Genomic DNA, 7,034 nt, shown 5'->3' with positions numbered 1-7,034 from the left:
TAATTACTCACAATTTAATGGTTTCCACCTATCTTGGCAAAAACGTCGAAGGAGAAAAAAAATGTCGTCTTTCAAACTTTCTCGTTCAAGAAGAAATCTTTATGAAAATATACGTGATTTCCGAATAATGTTCGCGTATATTTTCATTGAGAGCCTATTTTGCTGTGGTGAGCAAAAATAACAAATTGACGGACTAAAAATCACAAGGTTCTTCGTTGATTCAACACTCGCGAAGCACATTATTTTTATAATTTAAAAGAAACTTTTATGCGTATATATTTAAGAGTCACGTTTTAAAAAACTACAAAACAAACAAAATTATCACGTACAATTTTGATTAACTTATTTATTTAATATTATTTATCTTAACTTCAAAAATATAGCCATTAAATTTGTGTAAAATGAACTTTTCTCGGTATTTTCAAAAATAACGGCGAGACACGCAACGACCTAAAATAAGACGATGAATAGGTTTAAAACGGGTGTCGTGAAATAATCCAAAATATGAATGAAAGAGAGGAAGGACAAAACTGTGATAACATTTGGCTAGGTTATTATTTGTTGTGTCTATCAAAGTTGAAACTTTTGTAGACACTTAAAGTCGTAGAGGTTCGTGGGTTAATAAATTATATATATATGTATTGTAATAATCAATCAAAAGACGTCCCTAATAATGTTCAATATATGAATAGCAAAAGCTTTCAATTGAATGTTGCCTTTAATAGAGACACGACAATCGCAAATAAAATACAAAAAGTTGAAAGGACTCTGCTAACGACGCTGAGGAGATTGATCTTCTTCCTTTTTCGTGGTCTTAAAATGCACCTTAAGTTCTTGGGACACAAGCTGAGGGTGTAAGTCGATTGACTGGGTTGCTCTCTTCACTCATTTGAATGGTGTGCTTTTTTTTTGACCTTTTTATAACGCAACTAATTTTTGTCGTGGTCTTATTAACGTAAACGGTTATTAACTTAGGTACATAGCAATTATATGTAATTTTCACGGTTTAACAGGTTGATAACATCAACTACAATTATTTGTATTTTATGTTACAATCAAATCTGATTCTAAAAACACGTGCTATTTACCACCTATTACAATAGACACTTCTGAAATTTTTAACAACTAATTCGAGTTAATCAAAATACAACTGAATAATGATTGTTTAACTTGAAAATTACTTTAGGCTATAACGAAATTGCAAAAAAACAACGTTATTTTTTGGGACTATTAAATTGTGATCTGCGGTAGGTGGGTTTGGTTTTTGGAGTAATTAATTTATACGGAAATTAAATTCGCAAAGAAATAAATTTATGTTTATTGGTCGACCGGCCATTCAATATTTTGTAATTAAAGGCTATTGTATATTGTACCTACTCAAAAAACAATGCATAATAATTTTTATTAAGCAAACAATAGCACAATGCCACGATTTAAATCACTATAATTGTTTTATTTAATGTGGCGTGCAGTGTTAAATCGAATTTCATAATCAATGATAGTTATATCCTACTGTTGTACATTTTATTAATTTATTTCTAATTTAAAGTGTTAGGCTAATTAATATGACTGCACTGTAAACGTCTAAAAACATTCAAGCGTATTATAACACTTATTCAAACATACAGAGAGTAAAGTTTATATAATATTTATAAATTGAAATTGAAATTTTTTTAGTAAATTATTTTGAGGTTCTTTTGGTAAAACTTAAATGAAATGAAATTAATCAGAATCAATCACTAAAATCAAGGACTATTTTAAACTATGAGTTTTTATGTCTATTTATTCATATTTCAAAAATACTGAAGAATTAAAAAAATTTAATTCTTATACCCTATAATTAATTTTAGTATTTTAAGAAAAATAGTTTCTTTATATTTTTTTACAGCATAAACTAAAAATAATTAAAACGTTTGCACATTTAGGTATTTTTATGTTACATGAAATATTATAGAAATCAAAATGTTGAATGGTAAAGGAATTATTAAAAAACACCCATATCTATGTTATTAATAATATATTAAGTATTACTAGGGTTGTATTTAATAATAATAATAGCTCAGTTGTATGTATATTTTTTATTTTTCTTTATAAAAAGTATTAAAATTAAGGTATTTTAATATATTTATGTTAAATAGGGAAGAATTAAATAAGGTTGAATTAATACTGAATTTAAACTAAATCAACAATAAATACGGTTAAATGAACTTTGGAATTAATAATGTCCATGTTATTTTTTCAGTTCATATTACGTCACGTTGCAGCTTAGGCTTTTGCAAATAAACCAACTATGTTATTGATTACTGTATAAATTTGGTATTTTTATTTTCCAGGGACCAACTCAACAAACTTTTAAAGTAGTCTAAAAAATTCTCGACTGCAATTGTTTTGTACGATAGCAAGACCTTTTTACAATAAATACATTCATTAGATTTCGTAACTATAGTTAGAAAAAATGATTCCCTGTGGTTTTGAATCCGACTAAGAAACTTGATAAAACAAAATTAGAATTTTTAATAAAACTAAAATGAACGTCCAATTCAGGTACTAAAAAATATTTTCTACGAAAAAAACTCAGTAGAAACTAAGTCGTATACAGCGTAATGATTACCGAGGGCTATTGCGTTGGCAATTTAAAATTTAGATAATCTCTATAAGAGGGTACTTGGACCACATTATATCAGATGGCAAACATCGGCAGCATTTGCGTGGCACATTATTCTATTAACTTAATGGTTAGAAGTCGGAGCACGAGTGTAAAATAAATTAGGGTCTTTTATTAAGGTAGGGCTAAAAATAGGAAAGCTCATTTACGTTATTGTTAAAGAATTTGAAGTTTTAGTGAGTATAAAGTCGAACTTAATTTTTGCATTATCGTCTGATTTTTTCCAGGCAAACTATAACAGACAGCATCTTTTATATTGAAGAAATCTTTGTTGAACATGGTAAAACAGAGTTGCGTATAGTTGAGACAATCGTGTTGAAGTAAATATCAATTTGCACTCTGTAGGGTGTAAACATCTAAAGTGTTTTTTTCAAGACATCAGAATAAAATACAGCATTATTAGTGATGATTAAAATGATTTATTCGTTAAATCATTAAAATAAAACTGTTTCATTATGTTTCGATTCAAACGAATTTATGTTATTGTTTGACAAATACTTTCAGGATAATTATAACGATTTCATAAATTAGTGTAAATCATCTTTTTAGCGACGATATTATTTTGAATGTTTCATTATTTGGTAATTATGAAAATATAAATGTCTAATTTAATTGTCAATATGCGTTTTCTGGGGTAAACCAATATTTTACAGTCGCTAGTAATATTTCATCAAGTTTATGGAAATATTTCCTTTATGGTACGTTTCTTTTTTCTTCTGCGAAGAGTTTGTGGTCTTTGTTGAGTTTATGTTACAATCGTTTACGGGTTTGTGCTTAAATGACACAAATGATCCTTTTTAGATCATTTGCGAAAGGGAAAGAAAGAAGGAGTTGCAGGAATTAATAAATTCTTAAAATAAAACGTGCTATGTTGAGTAATTTATGCTTGAAAGTTTATTGTAAGACAGAAAACAAATAAGTTCAGACGTTATTCCATTATAAATTATGTAAGTACGATTAAACACCTAACTTGTAAGCTATAAATACTTGTATTAATTGCCAATCTAACAAGGTCTGAGTAAATATACCATTGTGTTCGTATTTGAATAAAACATTTATTAAAAGAACATTCAAAACACAGCTTTAATTGTAGCGAATTAACTCTTATTGAATTTCATTTTTTGTAATGAAATAATTAAATGTTATTTAAATTTTTAGAAATTATATAATATTTATCACTCAGGTTAAAAGTTTATAGAATTACAACGGAATGAATTTCTAGTGAAATATTTCTCAGTTTCTTTGCAGATTACTAATATGTAAACTCAAAGTTCACGCTACTGAATATTTTTTTTTTTTTTTTGGAATTCCAAATTGTTTACGCATTTTACATTCTCAATTCTTGTGTATACACTCATAAAAACCTTTCACGCTATGTTTTAAGTATCCTTGAAATTTTTGTAAAGGTAAGCAATTTTAAACAATATAGTTGAATTTTAACGTATCATTAAAATTCATCTTATTCTATCCACTGAATTCTTAGGATTTTTACAGTATTGTATACATGGTAATGTTACGTTAGGTTAAAGAAATTAACATTTGATCTTCACTATTACAACGTTATATTTCAACAAAGTAGTCGTTAGAGATGACCAATATACATATTGATATAAAATTGATTAAATTTTTTCTACGATATATTAAATATCGATAACATTGATATGTTTCTAGTTGTGGTGTGTAATTTACGAATGATTCGACTCACTGAAACGACTCGGTCAGGTGAGTTCAACCCGTCGATTTGCTGATGATAAATTAATAGACTCTGCGATAACACTGTTTAATTCTGTGATTAGGTTTGATGAGCTTGTTATCATCATGGATTTCGATTTTATTATATTTAAATCGATTTCATTATTTAATATTACTTCAATTGCTAGCGTTGACTAAATTGAAAACGTTGAGACTATATACAAACAAGATAGATTTTTAATATTCAAGATTTTGTCAAAATGTTTTAAAATTATTTAATCATTAAACATTTATGTAAGTTAATAAAGATTATTGTAAAAGCATTTATTTTTTGTTAAACGTTTTTCGTTATTCTTAACAATTAGAAATAAAAAAAACGATTAATCTAGATTTCATTTGTTGAATGAATATTTTGTAGAAGAATTTCTAGAAAAAGTGTAGATTTCGAAACAAGTATTAAAGACAATAATTATCAGTTTTGGATAGTAACTAAACTTGTATTACATGTTACAGTAATGAAATTACCTATAATGTAATTTTAGTGTAATTAAATTATTGAAATAAATAATAGTAATATATTAATCTAAATTAATTATTTAAGTATAATTTAAAAAAAAATATTGGTTACTTAATTTTGAGCGATTTATTTTAAAAGTTTCCATTACGCTTTAGTGGCTTATTTAAAATTTCATACGAAAGATATAACATTAAAAAAATGTTCTTATTTTCTCTTCATTGAATTAAAATTTAAGTATTTTTAATCTTTCTTCCTAAGTAGGGATTTTTCCATCAATTTTCCCTTAAATACACCTAAAGATAATAATCAAGGCTCAAATAATACTCTTTAATTAAAATGTGTATATTTATTAAAATTACGTATGTTTCATGTTTATAAACTCCACTTCGTTTGGGAAAATGGTCAGATTTAAAAATAAAAGTATGACATATGAAAAGAACATGTATAAATTACTTATAAAAATTATGATATTAATCCATTTTTCAAAAAGTTATAGCAATATAATGTAAATAATATAAAATAAAATATCGAAAATTTCATCATAAAAATAGTGATGAATGAAAAATGAAAAATTAAGTAGATGTTTATAACTGCGAAATGTATATTATTAACTAAACTTTTACTATTATGAATGTGATTAATTTCTATTATAATTTTAATTCCGATGTTTATAAAGATAAAAGGATTAAAAATATTATTGTAATAAAATTCAGGGAACGTGCCAAATATATATTTATTTAAAGTAAAAAAGAATGTAAATAAACAGTGGAAGAGTAATAAATGGGTTTCTTGTAGTGTAGTAATTTTTAGCAGAAGAATAGAAGAATAGAGGCTACTTAATTATAAACGAAGTATAAATGATATCTGGTTGTAATTAACAACACTATCCGGATTATTTTCAAAATTGAGTTGAGAAATGTTGTTTACATACGTAGTTCTCTTTCGATCATTTCTGTATCTAGATTTTTCATTATATTTCCATAAAAAGCATATCAAAATAAAGCTCATTGACTGTAGTTTATTTTATTAAAATTTCATTTGGATCAATGAATATAAAAAAAACTTAGCGCAGTGATCATAAAAAACGCTTCAATGCAAATCTGTAGATAGTGTTTAACTTTAAAAAATTGGTGGATTATTCCAAAAGCTGCATGATCTCCTATTTCCTTATTTATAATTCTTATTCCTGATTACAAGTTTTATGAGTGTAATATATAAATAAATATATGTAAATATATATTTATACTATATATATATTTTTCAAAAAGTTATAGAAATATAAATTAAAAAATATAAAATTGAGAATTTTATCACAAAAATAGCATATGGAAGCCATTTTCACCGTGAAGACAAAATAAAATTAGAATTTTTTTTTTCTATATTAAATTACATTACATTTACTTTAATTTAAGATATATATAAAAGTATTTCGGAAAAACTTCAAAAGTTATGTTGAAAAAGTTGTAATTTTGAATCCCCCCCTTTGGGCTAGTAAAGGGTCAGATTTATAAAAAATATATATCAAATGATAGATAAAGACATCATACACCTATAAAAAAAAATTATATCGATTAAGTCATTTTTGAAAAAGTTTTTTAAAAATTAGTGATTTTTATATTTGTATTTTTTTTAGAGATTGCCCCCAATTACGGTGAACGAGGGAAATTTTTGAGGGTAATGTCCTTCTCAGCTTCGAAGCTAAAACTGCAGAGAGATGTAATATATTTTTTCATTTCATCATCCAGCAGCGTTAATGGATAGCTCCAGCTTATATTAACAATGTATTTAATTAACTTTACTCTTGTAAAATCAATTTTTGCTATGAAATGAAAAATATTATAATTGGCTTCTATTTTTGAAGTATAATAATGTACAATTACATATTTTTCTTTATTTATGTAAATTATTTTTATATAAAAATTTTAAAATTATCAATTATCGTCATTTAAAAATAAATGTATCATTTTTTCAGTAATCAAACGGAATAAAGACGGAATAATTTTTAATATAAATATTTTAACCTATTAATAAGAATGAAACAAAAAATTGTATTACATATAGTACCATTCGTTAATAGGTTTTAAATTGATTGATAATTTTTTTTTAAAAGCCATTAAAAAAATGATTAAGAAAAGAAAACTTTACTGCGTTTTAACGGTT

General features: G+C 25.3%; 1 long non-coding RNA gene across 2 annotated transcripts; it reads left to right on the top strand.

Annotated features, from left to right (window-relative positions):
• The first annotated feature begins 2,573 nt into the window (after positions 1-2,573).
• Positions 2,574-6,860, top strand: LOC126893546 (uncharacterized). 2 transcript variants are annotated; one of them, XR_007701207.1, is made up of 4 exons: positions 2,574-4,071; positions 4,337-4,387; positions 4,462-4,651; positions 6,508-6,860. It is a non-coding gene; the product is annotated as an uncharacterized LOC126893546 (long non-coding RNA). The 2 variants fall into 2 exon arrangements; XR_007701206.1 differs by lacking the exon at positions 4,462-4,651.
• Positions 6,861-7,034: the final 174 nt, after the last annotated feature.

Source organism: Daktulosphaira vitifoliae, unplaced genomic scaffold (assembly GCF_025091365.1).
Source record: "Daktulosphaira vitifoliae isolate Bord-2020 unplaced genomic scaffold, ASM2509136v1 Scaffold_1, whole genome shotgun sequence".
Lineage (NCBI taxonomy): Eukaryota > Metazoa > Arthropoda > Insecta > Hemiptera > Phylloxeridae > Daktulosphaira > Daktulosphaira vitifoliae.
The sequence above is the reverse complement of the archived record's forward strand: the minus strand, read 5'-3'. Positions and strand labels throughout refer to the sequence as shown.